The sequence below is a fragment of the Saccopteryx bilineata genome, chromosome 10 (assembly GCF_036850765.1).
Source record: "Saccopteryx bilineata isolate mSacBil1 chromosome 10, mSacBil1_pri_phased_curated, whole genome shotgun sequence".
Lineage (NCBI taxonomy): Eukaryota > Metazoa > Chordata > Mammalia > Chiroptera > Emballonuridae > Saccopteryx > Saccopteryx bilineata.
Window position 1 is genome coordinate 21686784 of NC_089499.1, and position 14902 is coordinate 21701685.

Consider the following 14902-nt stretch of genomic DNA (forward strand, 5'->3'; position numbering starts at 1 on the left):
TATATACTACCATGGTTTCAACACACCACTACAGTGGCCAACACTCCACACCCATACAATGTATTCACCTGACTTAAACTCATACCTGCTTCACACAGTACTTTACCTGCCTGGGCTCTGTAGGCCTCTAAAGTATCCACCACTGGAGTAAATGACCCTAAATCTTTCCAGCTATGACAGGAGATGATTCTGTGACTTGGACGGGCACTTCTTAGAGAACACTTTCTACATTAATATTATGACAGTCAGATACTGCCTCGCTATTTTTAGATCTATAAGGGGCTGCTAGAAGATTGAAATTTCTTATCTGGGTTCAGATCTAACTCCAGAATCTTCACCATCTTATCCTCGTTTTATTCTAACAGCTTCTTTGCTGTCTCTCCCACACCAGTCTCTCCTTACTTCAACCCTTACTGCAGCTAGGCAGCCACTAGAATAATTGTCCTCCAACAGCTGAATGAAGCCCTTCATCACCATTTTCATCATGTCACTTCCTTACTAGGCAAGCCTGGGAAGCTTCCTGTGGCATGTCATCTCTAATCCAAACCCCTCCGCTTGGCATTCAAACCTGTCCGCCCATAAGCAAGAGCAATAATCCTGGGCTATTGTGGCCTCTCATAACACCACTGAAGGTCTTTGAAATTCCTATAGACCCTGCACATTGCTTCTCAATTTCCTTATTCACAGAAGACAGCAATAACTCTGATCCCCATCTTTCATCAGACTTGCTGGAAATCAGAGTATCTAGTAAGCATGCTGTCTGCATACTAAGTGCCAAGGATGTTCCACTTGCTCTTTTAACACATGCTTGTCCCTGATAAATCACAAACCCCTGGAAAGACAGGTAACGTGGAAAGGGACACACATTTCATTTTAACACCTTCAGGGCCATCAGCAAAACAAACCTTCAGACAACCTGGTTTCTTAGAAATACTGAGTTTCTCCTCTCCCCAACTTCTACTTATAGTTTTTGGTATCTTTAACCAGGGTCTATTCAGGGTACTATCTCCTTAGCCTGCACAGGAGAATATCCTGCAAGTTGGGTCCCTTGGTGCACCCCACTTGTCAGGCTCTGGAATTTGGGACCAACTCCTCAATAATATATGCTATGGGTTGAGAACCAGACTTTATTTAGGAAAGAAAAAACTCGCAAAGACAGGACATAGAAGATGCTGTTAAGGTCTCAACCTAGACACCGGAGTTTGCCTGCAGCTATAGTAGACAGTTCTCAGCCGGCCAAGAGCTTCCTACCTTAATCACCTGTCATCACTCTCCCACTCTGCCTGAGGGCCTTCTCCTAGCAACACCTGAACTCGCTAGGTAGCAAGTAGGTACAACCAGAAAGTAAGTGCTAGGGAACAAACGTCCTGGAGGACAGCCTCCACCATAGGGGGTGGGAGTGAGTGTGTAAATGCCCAATTCTCCAGTCTTTGGAGGGACACTCTGAAGTGCATTCTACATTGTTCTCAGAAGGTCCCCGAGCATTGAGCCTCCTTTTTCCACAGTTGTAATCTTCTCATCAACATACAATTTGTTAGCTCTCCTCTGTGTCTGGCTTCACTTTCCTCACAGGTGTTTCTTTGTTCTTCCAAATCAACAACCTGATCAAACCAGAACTAAGTCACGGGTTCAGTGAGAGAAGAGAAAGCCCAAGACCCCATCCTTCCACTCTCCCAATAGGGCAGGGGTCTCCAAACTTTTTACACAGGGGTCCAGTTCACTGTCCCTCAGACCATTGGAGGGCTGCCAAATACAGTGGTCCTCTCACTGACCACCAATGAAAGAGGTGCCCCTTCCAGAAGTGCAGTCGGGGCTGGATAAATGGCCTCAGGGGGCCGCATTGCGGCCCACGGGCCGTAGTTTGGGGACGCCTGCAGGGTGTGGGGTGGGAGGTGGGCTGCATGCAGAGCAATTACCTGGTCATGCAGTAATAGATTTTTGTTCCAGTAGAGCAGGGGTCTCAAACTCGCGGCCCGCCCACCAATTTTGTGTGGCCTGCAGACTGGCCCGCAGATTAATCCACGAAGTTTGATTAGTCTGCGGGCCGCACAAAATTGGTGGGCGGGCCGCACGGCCACGAGTTTGAGACCCCTGCAGTAGAGGATTAGCCCCCCATGCTGTCTCTCCATTCTCATAGCTCAGTGGTTCTACACCAGGGACCACGTTGAACACCTTGGGACAGATGATGACATCTAGTGGTGTTTTTGGTTGTCATAACTGGGGATGAGGATTGCTACTGGTGTCCAGTGGGTTAAGGCTAGGGATGCTACTCAACATCCTGCAGTGCTCAGGACCACCTTCTACAGCAAAGAATTATCTGGGCCAAATGTCAATAATGTCAAGGCTGAGAAATCTTGTCATAGAGCAAGCATGAGAGTAACGCCATCCACGGGAAATCATCAGACCATTTTGGGACCAGTCAGTCTAGATTTGGGTGTCTGCTCTTTACAGGAGGTATCTGGGAGCAACATCTCCCGAGCACGTAGAGGCCCTCAGGATGTTGGGGTTCTCATGACAGGAGAAGCCACAGTCCTGTGGGAAGTCAAGCTTGGGGAGGGTCCTGACTGCTGGGAGAAGTCAGACCCTGGTCTGGCTACTTTTCCAAATAACTCAGAGAAAGTTCCCAGGGTCATCTCTCAATCCTGTACCACAGAAAGGACATATCACCTAGCCCTCTAATGCTTCTAAGGAAAATATTCTTTTTTTTTAATAATAATTTTATTTTTTTAATGGGGCAACATCAATAAATCAGGATACATATATTCAAAGATAACATGTCCAGGTTATCTTGTCTTTCAATTATGTTGCATACCCATCACCCAAAGTCAGATTGTCCTCTGTCACCTTCTATCTAGTTTTCTTTATGCCCCTCCCCCTCCCCCTTTCCCTCTCCCTCTCCCCCCTCCCCCCCGTAACCACCACACTCTTATCAATGTCTCTTAGGCTCACTTTTATGTCCCACCTACGTATGGAATAATGCAGTTCCTGTTTTTTTCTGATTTTCTTAAGGAAAATATTCTTAAGAGCATTCTCTGGACCTGCAAACAATTGTAATAATACTTTATTTTATAAAACTTCCTTTTACAAAGTTTTTGATCTGCCAATAAATCATATCCAGAGAAGAAGTGGCCTTCCCCCTCCCCCCTCCCCCCTCCCCCAGGCCCCCATCCCCGCACACCCAACACGCCACAGAGGGAGAGAAAGTTAGTTGCTGAATTTAACCCACAGCCACCTCGGCCGATCCCAAACGGGGAGGATTGGCTGAAAATCCTCTGGGCACGGACAACACTGTCACTTGGTCCTTAAAGGTTCTAACTCTCAAAAATAATACTGGGAGTCCTGGCAGAAGCGAGAGCAGCAATCCCAACAGGAGTAAAATTTCTGGGGTCCCACGAAGGGGAGCACGAGACAGGACAATTCCAGCTGAGTCTCCTGCCTGGGCAGGGGGTACTACGAGGCCCCTCCCCGGGGACACACTCAGCCCACACTGCCCTGGCAGGGCACTGCTCAGGAATGTCACCAAAACAGTCCAGGCAGGGCTCCGTCACTCCCACGGGAACACCTTGGCTGCCCCAATAAGCCCCACTCCCGTATGTGGCTTCCTGCCAAAGACAGGCGATGCCCACCTCCAATACTAACTCAACCTCAGTCTCACATTAAAGCCCCACGTGCTCAGGAGCTGCTTTGTAAATCACTAATGGTTGCTTTGTTCAGGAAAACAGAGAAGCGGAGAGGTGTAGCGGCCAGCTGACTGACAGAAATCCACCCACCTGGCAGCTGGCCCCAGCCCAGGGAACAAAGGGGCCTTTGGTTCACCTGTCAAGACTGCGCCTTTCTTCGGGGCCGTCCCATGGAGTTTATCTGATGCCCTCAGCCAGGTGTGATGGAGCGGAGAGCGCTGACATCATCGCCCAGGGTGAGCAGCGGGCTGGCTTTGAAGCCGCCGGGGGACAGTGGCAAGAATAGAGCTCTCAGCAGCGGCTGTGGATGCAGCAACCTGGGAGATGTCGCCTCTCTCTCCTCCCAACGGGCACCTCCTGCCTGGGTCCTTGGTCCTGCCATCAAGGGAACCTTCCGAAGCTATGGAGAAACTCTATCCAGACTCAGTCAGGTGGAATCTTGATTTATTACTTAGTTTTTCTCTTCCACCCATTTTTGCCAAGCAAATACAGTACTAGGATCTCCTTAGAGCAGACGTTCTCAAAGTGTAGCCCCTGGGATAGGCAGGTGTCTTCCGGGAGCTTTTTGGAAGTGCAAATTCTCAGTGTATCCCCCACCCTTTTGAGTGGGGAACTCTGGGAAGGGGAGGACCTAGCAATTAGGTTTAACAAGCCTTGCAGGTGATTCTGATGCACTCCAGAGTGGGCAATCCACAGTCAGAAAGGAACAGAACTCCCTCCCAGCCCCAGGCTTCCCGCGTGACTTCAGCTCCAGAAGAGCTCACACCTGGCGAACGCCCTCCTTCCACGTGGACGTCCTCACTGAAACGTGGAGGTAGGGTGCCTCCACGCTACCACCCTCGTCCCCCCCCCCAATATTATTTACCGACTTTGAGCTTTTCAAAATTTGCAATTTAAACTTCTCCTCTGAGTGTGAATGTTATATTAGCATAGATTTCTCATAGAATGCAAATGTCTCTCCTCAGATGCCTTTCGGAGCCGAAAAGCCCTCACACCTGTCATCCCATTAGTGAATGTATTTTATCCTAATACAAGCAATCCTATATGAACCCCATCAGCATTTTTAAAACAAAATGGGTATGTGCATGGAAATGCTTGTACGGAGAGCAGAGGCGGTGGTGACAGAAAAAAATGCATAGGTACCTGAGTGTGTGTGGCCGTGTCAAAGCCCCATAGGTAAAATGTCTCACACAAAGATTATTTAGGGGCTACTTTCTTTTAGAATGATAGCACCTCTCATGTCTAAAATGCTTTCAACAAGGCCATAGTATTTCACCTCAGCTTTTGTGGTTCTCTGGACTGATTTCTAAATATAACTGTCAATGCTATTTTTAAGCCACCAGACTGCCCTGCGTTCTCCAAACAGCCCATGGGCGTGCAGGCCTTTCTGCTTCACTATAGCTGTGACCCCACTGACATCCTCACTGTGAAGGTTTCCCCGCTACCCAACTCGGAATAATTCTTCCTAATCTATCTCCCTCCTCAACTGGCAAAGATAAAATAGAATTTCAGTCCCCAGCATTGGCAGTAATGGTGACAGAGAAGCACTTTCAGCCACTTCCCAAGGGATATACATCAGGGCAGCTTGTCAGGAAAAGCCACAGGGCAGTACGGCCAGCGACCCTATCAGTCTACTCTTGAGACACTAGCCCAAAGACATTTTTAGAAAAATAATGTTTATATTTTAGGGGATCAGTCCAATCCATAGACCATCATCCTCTGTTCTTTGGTAACTGGCTCCTGAGAGTTCTGGTAATAAACAGCATAGAAGCTGAGGACAGATTCTGGAGCTGGCCACCTGCGTTTGAAACTTGGCTCTGAAACATAGGTATGACATTGGGCAAGCAATTTAAATATTCGGAGTCTCAGTGGAATCATCCATTTAACGCAATGACGGCACTCTCTCTCCCGTGTGGAAGTTGTATGAGATGCCCCGTACAAAGCACTCGGCCTCACAGGGTCTAACATCCAGTTCACACTCAGAACTTACGAACTATTCTTGCTGTATCACTTTATGCTTCTCCTGTGGCTGATGAGACTAGACATCACGTAAGCTGGGGGTCCAAAAGATTTTTCTCCTAGAAATTTGGAGTTGTGATTGAGAGCCAGCTAATCGGTCTATCTGTTATTGGAAGTATGACATAAAACATATTCTTCCACGTGGGCTGAGAACCCGGGCAGACTGCAGAGAAAGAGAAAGAAATTTTACACAGCAGAGGCCAGAAATGGTGAGAGTCGAGTGGTTTCCCGATTCTTGGTTCTTCTCTCTGCTGGCAGCCTGGCTTTGTTGCTGTTCTTGGGTCTGAGGAAACACACAGTTCCCTCCATGCATAGATCAGCACGATGATTCTTCTCTGTCCGCCGTCTCCTGTCCAGTCTTTGCCGTGTTCTGTGCCTTGGAGACTGACAGTGGGATTTTCATCACCCAGCATCCCTAGCCCGGGCAACCACATCCTGTAACCTTGTGGTTTCATCTTTGAGCTTTTTCTGGAACTAAATTTTCAATTCTGTTCTGTTCTTCAATATCATACATAGCATACGCTTGAGGTTTCCTTTAATTCCCTGAGTTATAGTTTTCTTCTAGACCAGGTTCTCTGTCTTTCGCTCTTACGTTTTTCCCCTCTGCAGTGTGTTTTATAGCTGCCATGTGGCTTTTATTTTGCATCTCATAAGTTTTCATAAGACGTTTGTCCAGAATTTCTATTTGATCTGTCACAGGGTGAGTGAGTGAGTTCCTCTTAAGTTCCTTTCCACTGAGACCTATTTGTATCTCTCTAAACAACAAATAAAGCCGGGGCATTCCAGGTCCTAGTAAATTGTTCTTGTGTTTATTTTTGTTCTGTTGAACCTAGCAAGCTTCAGTGGAGTGGCTGAATGAGAAGAAGAGAGCTTAGCTGAGATGGACAGCAGTCATTATTAGAAGACCTGGGTTCCCCAGTGTCTCCCGATTGTGATGGATGTCCATTTAAAACCAGCGCTCGTGCCACCTATGTGACGGTGTATCCTCTCACCCTGGGAGCTATTCTGAGTGTTCCCACTCTAAGGGAAGGCCAGAAAGCCTTTCTTTCCTGAGATTGGGTCATTCTGGTTGTTCACTTCTCATTTAGCTATTTCACTGCCCCTCATCAAAAAGGAGTAAAGTGAAGAAAAATTCTGTTTCAAACTTTTCTTCAGTTTAGGAATGATTAATGGGAACTCAAGGGATAGTGCCGACTCTGTGGCAGAGACTAATCTATTCACCAAAACCTTTCTCTTTCCTCCTGGGAACACATCGAGACTATATCTCTCAGCCTCCCCTGCAGTTAAGGGTGGCCATGTCATGGAGGTCCTCTGGCAAGATGAAGTCAGCCTCTTCCAAGCTTATTCCATAGGAACTTCTCATTTGTGAGTCCTTCTCCTTTTCTTTCCCCTTCACGGAGAGGACTCTGAGGATCTAGAGGAGGAAGAATCCGTAGATGGAGAGAGCCTGGAAGCTATCTCACCAGACATAACCATTTTGTTATATAATGAGGGAGAAAGAAACTTGTAGTATGTTAGACACTGAGGTTCTAACATTGCAGGTTTCAACATTTAGCCTACCCTGAATAATACACTCACTAATATTGCTTTGGAAATGTTGGAGCTGTAGTTCAGAGACATGTCATGTCACACTATAATGCTTTAGTTCTTTTCTTGGCTGCTACTCGGGGAAATTCAGGGCATTCAATTATTTCCATCTATTTTGTTCTATTGGTGATCTCTACCTTTTGTTTACTTGCTAGTTTTTACTAGTAATATTTGTAGACCCACGTCATGTGGTCATTGTTACCTGAAAGTGACTCAGCATTTAAAAAATCTGTTTTAACCATTTTTTCACTGGTTTTTACAATGTGTATAGGTAATTACAAACCAGTTTCTTTTTCTGACTGTCAGTTCTTGAATTCAGAAATGATGACCTATTTTTTTCTGGTAACTCTCAAGGGTATACCAGAGCCGTTGGTTCAGAGTAGGCACCCGATATTTTCTGACTAATAGTATACTTGTCATCAGGAAGACTGGACAACGAAGCCCAGAATTTTGTCTGCAACTTTCAGCTAAAGGGAAATACCATTGGATTAAGCACTAAGAATAAATAAAAAATATTATAAACTGCAAATACATCTATTCATAGTCACACAGGGGATTCTGCCAAAGAACCTCAACTTGTAATCATTTCACCTGCAATAAGAAAAAGTAAGCACAATTTATTAAAATACGAAAGTCCTTGTCAGGTATACAAAATTAAATAACAAATATACTTTGAAAATATTAACAGAAACCCAAGTAGGAGTTTTGGAACTGTTAATATTGCTCGAACACAGGCATATCAGTTGTGCTGCCTGCAAAACTCTCAACCTCATTATTTTTGAAGTACGTTCATACAGTGCTTTCTATCACTTAACTCTGAAAATTCTAAAAATCAGCAGACTTTCAGAGGAACACTGAGATTTATAAATGGGACCAAATGGACAATTATCATCTTTTGACTTTTTTCTGAGTTCCCTGGGATACAGCCTGTTCAAGATCCCTGTCCATGCACAGAAATTCAAGGCCAAGGCTGGTAGTCACTGAAATCTAAAGTTTAGGATGAGACTCCATGAGACAGTGGTGACAGCGAGAGGATGAACAAGTTTGATGCATTGAAAGATGATGACAGTGGGGACCATGATCAGAACGAAGAAAACAGCACGCAGAATGAGGGTGGGAAGGAAAAAATGGAATGAGACAACAGTCAGAGCAGTAGTAAGAGGAAGGCTGTTGTCCTGGGACCAGCAGAGCATCCTCTGCAGTACAACTATACTTTCTGGGACTCCAGGAGAATCCAGGCTGACCCACCAGCTCAATGCTGTGAACTTGGAGCAATTCTAGAGGTTCCACAGCCACATGGTACATCCCGGGGACTAGACAGGCCACAGTGACTTCCATCTTTTCAAAGAATGAATTAAACCCACGTGGGAAGATGATGCAAATAAAAATGGTGACAAGTAGATTATTTGGCTGCAGACGGACATGGCATCCTGTTGCTGCAAGAATCCTATCCTGGCCTGGTTGGGGAGAAGATCTGTGGGGTTGTGGTCTCTGTCCAGTTTCAGGAGGACATTATTTCAGTATGGGATAAGACTGCCAGAAACCAAGTAACCACAGCCCAAATCCGGGTACTTAACATACCTCCCAACACTGTAATGGAATATAAGACCCATACCCACAGCATCAAAATGCCATGCAGCCTGGGCCCCCAAAGGCTCCTTTTTCAAAAACCTCTCCAAACTGTGATTGAATGTACCATGACCCTTTCTCTCTCTGGACGGCACCGTCATTGAAGCTTGCATCATCAGAGTCTCAAGTACCGTTGCTGTGCTACTGGAAGAGCCTTCTGTACTGGACAAGAGGTATTGGAAGAGCATTTTCTATTTTAAGAACAGGCTGACACACAGCAGCTACACAACTGAGATCACTTAATAAAGGGTGCTAAACTAAAAAAGTAAAAAATAAAGTTTAGCCTCGGAACCAAAACAAGATCTTTCTTCATTCTTCTTTCCAGTGTGTGTATCTATCTCTCCGTGATGAAAAAATTTCCCTTTCCCACCAACTGATATTCCCAAATTGATCTCTTCTCTGAGTTCTAGATCCAACGAAATACTCAGTCTCCACATGGATGCTGGATCGGCACCTGAAAGTGATTTGCATAAGACCAAACCCTTGAGTGCCACCGTCCCTGCCCTACCCTAATCCTACCTGGGTAGCGTTCACCATCTCAGTTTATGCCCCATTTTTTAAAAATTATTTTTATTTTATTTATTCATTTCAGAGAAGATAGAGAGAGAAAGAGAAGGTGGGGAGGAGCAGGAAGCATCAACTCCCATATGTTCCTTGACCAGGCAAGCCCAGGGTTTCGAACCGGCAACCTCAGCGTTCCAGGTCAAGGCTTTATCCACTGCACCACCACAGGTCAGGTTTATGCCCCATTTTTAATCGTCACAATACGAGGAACCTTTTTTTTTTATTACATTTTCTTTCCTGTTCTATTTATTGCTAGAAGATCCTGTCATTTATTGCACTAAGGTGTATTTCTCGACACTCCTCCTTTTGCAGAGCTAATCTTGGTCCTCATTGCATCCCACCTGGACTGTAGCAATGGCATTCTAATTGTCTCCTCTTCTGCTCTAGTGTACTGCCGCTCTACCTACTAACTGTAGCCAACACTGTAGTTCCTCCTATGTGCTAACCCCTGTTTCTTTGCATTTCGCTTTAGCCTATGTCATTTAACTTCCTGTTAAATGTTTCCCCCACCCTGAAAGGGCTATTTCCTTATTCTTCCCATCTTGCTTTAACTGTCACTTCCTCTGAGAAGCTTTCCCAGATCACCTTTCTCAATCTTTTCCACATGGGACATTGCTTTGTTTAAGGCTTGATGCTTAGTTGATGCATGATAAATATAATTTTTAAAAGTGAATAAATGATTATGAAAATTTCTTTAAGAGACCCACTGTGACTGAGATGATACTTTTCTTGTTGCTGGTTAATTTGTCAACTATTATCCATATTTTATAACAAAACAGGTGATGTTTTTCATGAAGCAAAGAGTTTTTTTCTTTTCTTTCTCCCCAAAAAGGGAGAAAAAATTCTGTTGGTTCTGGTAGAGGAAGTGCTGGTAAGGTCAAGATTTAACAAAAAGAGAGATTAGAAATAGCTAACAGGAGGAGTTGATTTATCTCATGTGACCTAGATGTGAACTCTTTTGTTAATACTATGAAATTTACCTTTCTCGCTAATACATTCTGAGAATATCAAGAAGTGCTAAACCTTGCATCTAGATTAACATGAATTAAACCAGTGCTCCTATAATATAGGGCAATCCATGAAGCATGCTCACATAGACAAAGGAACCAGAGAATGAGGGAGAAGGTGACATTTTTGTAACCATGTAAAATGGAAGGATTTATAGAACAGGACACAAAATGTACAAAACATAAAAGAAAATTTGGTACCTTTGAATACATTAAAATTAATATTACTTTTTAAACCCACTACAAACAAAAACACCAGCCACGGACTGAAGACATTTGCAGTGCATATTACCAACAATATTTTAGTACCCAGCATATATAAAGAACGCCAACATTTCTCTTTGGAGAGCAATTTAGCAATATCTAGTAAAGCTGAAGATATTCATATCCAAAAATTTAACAATTTCATTGTAGTCTAATACTCTGGAGAACCCTTACATATGGAAACATGGAAAGAATGATTTTTTGCCTCATTGTAATGGTGAAAAACTGATAACATTTTAAGAAAATGGATAAATAAATTATGGCAAAATCATACAAAAGAAAACTATGCAGGAGTTATAAAATGTAAAAACCTGCATATTGAAACTACTTATCACTTATGGATGTAAAATTATGTATTAAAAATATAAAAAAACATGCATGAGAATAAAAAAAATCACATTTATGATTATGGTTCTTTCTGGCAAGGAAAGGTAAAAGAATAACATCAGCAAGTCTGGGGAAAATATTGTGATCTGAGAGGGCTGCAAGGGGTATCTATCTGTGGGGCTCATTATATCGGCATTCAACTCACTTGCATATGTAAAACTCTAAAAATCACACTAAAAAAAGAGAAAAACTTAGCAAGTAAATAGAAAGAGGAAAAAACGGAATAAAGTAAGATGAGACTTGTGCTAGGGTTTACACACAGAAACCAAACACTGTACATTACCATCCACATGGCAAAAAAAAAAACGATTCTAAAACTAGAACATCTATTTAAATAATCACTTAAATCGTAATCGCAATTATAGGAATTAAGTCCTTGCATGTAGATCGCTGTATTGCATGAATGCAGAAATTTCACAACCGCAAAGTTTGGGAGTCTCAGTAACTTTTGCAAACCCTTCACTTCTACAAAAAAGAATAGAAATCAATCTGCAATCCTACTTCATGCCACTAGGCTATGAGCAGTGTAGTTCACCAGGAGAGGTTAAGTATCTTGCCTGGTGGATATATTTCTACGTTAGTCTGACAGAGGGGGCATACAGTTCATCCCTAAACACAAATGAAATTACATTATCACAAATAGGTAAAAGTTCTGGCCAGAGCACAGCATGTGCAGTGCTCAACGAATCAACGCAGGCTGCCCCCTTGGCCGAAAATAACCAGAGCCTTTTGTGTTTGGAGGAAGCCATGAATCTTTCTACTCCCCAAGTGGCCAGAGCCTGTGTCTGTGAGAAAACTTCTTAAGATAGTGGGGAGAAAAAAGAAACAGTAAAACCGTGGACTCTGAGGAAGGAAAAAAAATGGGTCATGTTTTTGTCTCGTCTTGCTCATCTTTGGAGAAACTAAATTCACTTTGAATCAATTAGGGATTTAACCTCCTCGTAAGGAGGCTAAGATTTTATCATAACAAAGAACCTGATATGATTACGATTGAATTTAAACCAGAGTTGCTTTTGGTCTTTGTTTCCTGCCCACCCCTTACCTTAGAAGCTCTGACAGCCAAGAGTGCCCAAAAGAGATTAGCAATGTAAAACAGATATTCTTTCTTTATAAAAAAAACAAACAAACAAAAAAACAAAACAGGATGATTCACTTCACTTCCTTATTTTTTTCAGTAGCCAATAGCTACTGCGATTGTCTGGCAATGGGGTCTCATCCTGGGAACAGCCCGACCCCCCAGAAGTTCTGAAAGGAACGCTCTCCTTGCTCCATTCCCTATGGCCAGGGGACAGGGGACCTGTATTCCCAAAGAAGTATTGACACTGTTCCAGCTTTTAGAGTATAGAGACAGGAACCTTCCGCTGCAGCAAGTACTGTCACCCCTGCCTTCCATAGACTGTGACAGGTTTTGCTCCCTCCATTTAGAAACAGACCAAATCTAGGTTGTGATGCAGAATGTATTGTATTTTAAATGACTTCCAGCCTAGACTGTGGTATGTAAATGAATGGGACGCCTCTAGGGGAGAGGGAGGGATGGTTTCCCTGTCTGAGGACACTCCAGGGGTGGTTCCTTAACATTTATTCAGAAGACCACATATCAGAGATGTCATCTACAAGGTTTCAGTTAGCTTTCTCTCTGATCAACACAGAAGTGTGTTAATTAGCATAATGAATATTATAAATGGATTTTCATTGTAAAATCAATGGCTTATTAATGAGCATAATGGATATTAGATATGGGCTTTCATTTCGTTGGTGAAAATGATGGTGCTCAAGATAGAAAGATGGTCTAGAATATAGCAGATATATTCCTACTCTTACATGAACAGAGAATTCTAAAGCCTACAAACCTGATCAGGTGGCGGCACAGTGGATAGAGCGTCAGCCTGGGATGCTGAGAACCCAGGTACAAAACCTCAAGGTCACAGGCTTGGGCATGAGCTCATCCAGCTTGAGTGTAGACTCACCAGCTTGAGTGCGGGTTCGCTGGCTTGAGTGTGGGATCATAGACATGTCACCACAGTCGCCGGCTTGAGCCCAACGGTCACTGGTTTGAAGCCCAAGGTTGCTGGCTTAAGCCAGGGGTCACTGGCTCAGCTGAAAGTACCAGCTAAGCCAGTGACCAATTGAAAGTACCAATCAGGAATGGGAATGTGCCCCTGGTCAAGGCACATATGAGAAAGCAATCAAAGAACAACTGAGGAACCACAACTATGAGTTGATGCTTCTCATCTCTCTCCCTTCCTATCTTTCTGTCCCTGTCTCTCTTTCTCTGTGTGTGTGTGTCTCTCTTGCAAAAACAACAACAACAACAAGAAAAACCTACAAAATTCCACCTCTACCCTTAGTAATGGCTTCCTAAGTTTCCTAAGTTTGATTTCTAATTTAAAAGGTTCTTAATCATTTGATTCCAAAAAGAAAAATGGTCAGGAAATGAATGCCGCAGAATTTTGCACATTTGCCTTGAGTGAAATTTTCATACACAGCAGACAAAAGGACAGAGAACCAGGATTTCATTGAGTTTATAGAACTCCGTGCTTGTTTGCTTTAGATTTCAGATGTATAGAAGAATGCTGTCCAAGATTCATTTTTCTTATACTGCATAGAGATACCGGGAGGAGAATAGCAAACGTTACCTGTCTTAAATACTAAAAAGAAGTAAACTGTTGTGCATAGTCAATTAGGATTGAGTCCATTTTAAGCATAAGAGTTAAGGCAGACTGAAATGATGGCTTGAGAAAAAGCAAATGGGGGAAAAAAATCAGAGGACGTAATTAGGCAATAAATGGCTGATGAGAAAAGAGTTAGAGACAGGTGGACTTACAGGGACAGAGAGAAGTAATAAATAAATAAATACATAAATAAATACATAACTAATTGAAAGCACCAATCAGGAATGGGAATGATAAAAATATTAAAAACAAATAGGTATTATTAAATAGATATTTAAAACTTAGAAATAAGATAAAATAATGACTGCATGTCTTTTCAAAATCATAGGAATATTGTCTAACTGGTCCTCTCCAGTATTATGTATTTTTCTAGGAGACGATACCTTAGCTTAACTGTTTACTACTGATTAGGGCTCATAATTTTTAAAGTGAAATGTTAATTTTAGATTTCATCTGACAGAATCACAAATTACATATGAACAGTAGATAGAAATGGTAATGCAAAAAGTAACCCATTTTTATTATTTATAGTTTTACCATTTTACCAGTTTTATTGCCCTGTAGGAAGTAAGCAAATTTTATATCTAAGTATAGCAATCTTATTCCAGCAGTCATTTGTTCAGACTTATATTCACTGAGTTTTTAAAATTCTCTTTGAATCAGCTTTAACATCCTGCTGTTTCCCTCATTAATGAGTTAAATAAATCTTTGACATGACAGTCATGTTTAAAAAAAATTTTTTTAAATATCTTTGGCAGAAAGTTGGAAGAATTGCCAAAACATTTATAAGTGGCTTATAGTTGCTCAAAGAGCTAAGAGACAGATTATTATTGTCTTATTACTATCGCTCTCCAAACACCTACACAGAAAGATACTAAATGTTTTCTTCTTTGTGAGAAAATATTTCTCTCCCATTTAGTAGAGAAGAAAACTGAGCTTGAAGAGGTTAAGTAAAATGTCCTTTATTAAAAGTACCAGAGCTTTCACTCAAAAGAATTCTGAGTCTTTTCCCCACATTATACAACCTTTAGAGTCCATGAATAGAATTAGAAAATGAAATTAAAGAGTTGCCACATAAATACACCTCCATCTT

The 14902-nt window shown here is 42.6% G+C and overlaps 1 protein-coding gene and 1 pseudogene across 1 annotated transcript in view; one reads left to right on the plus strand and one right to left on the minus strand.

Moving 5' to 3' along the window:
* The window catches only part of LOC136313985 (uncharacterized), a 601801-nt gene that overhangs the window by 326235 nt on the left and 260664 nt on the right, over positions 1 to 14902 (minus strand). The window lies entirely within an intron of this gene.
* Positions 8321 to 8987, plus strand: LOC136314533 (eukaryotic translation initiation factor 4E type 2 pseudogene; annotated as a pseudogene).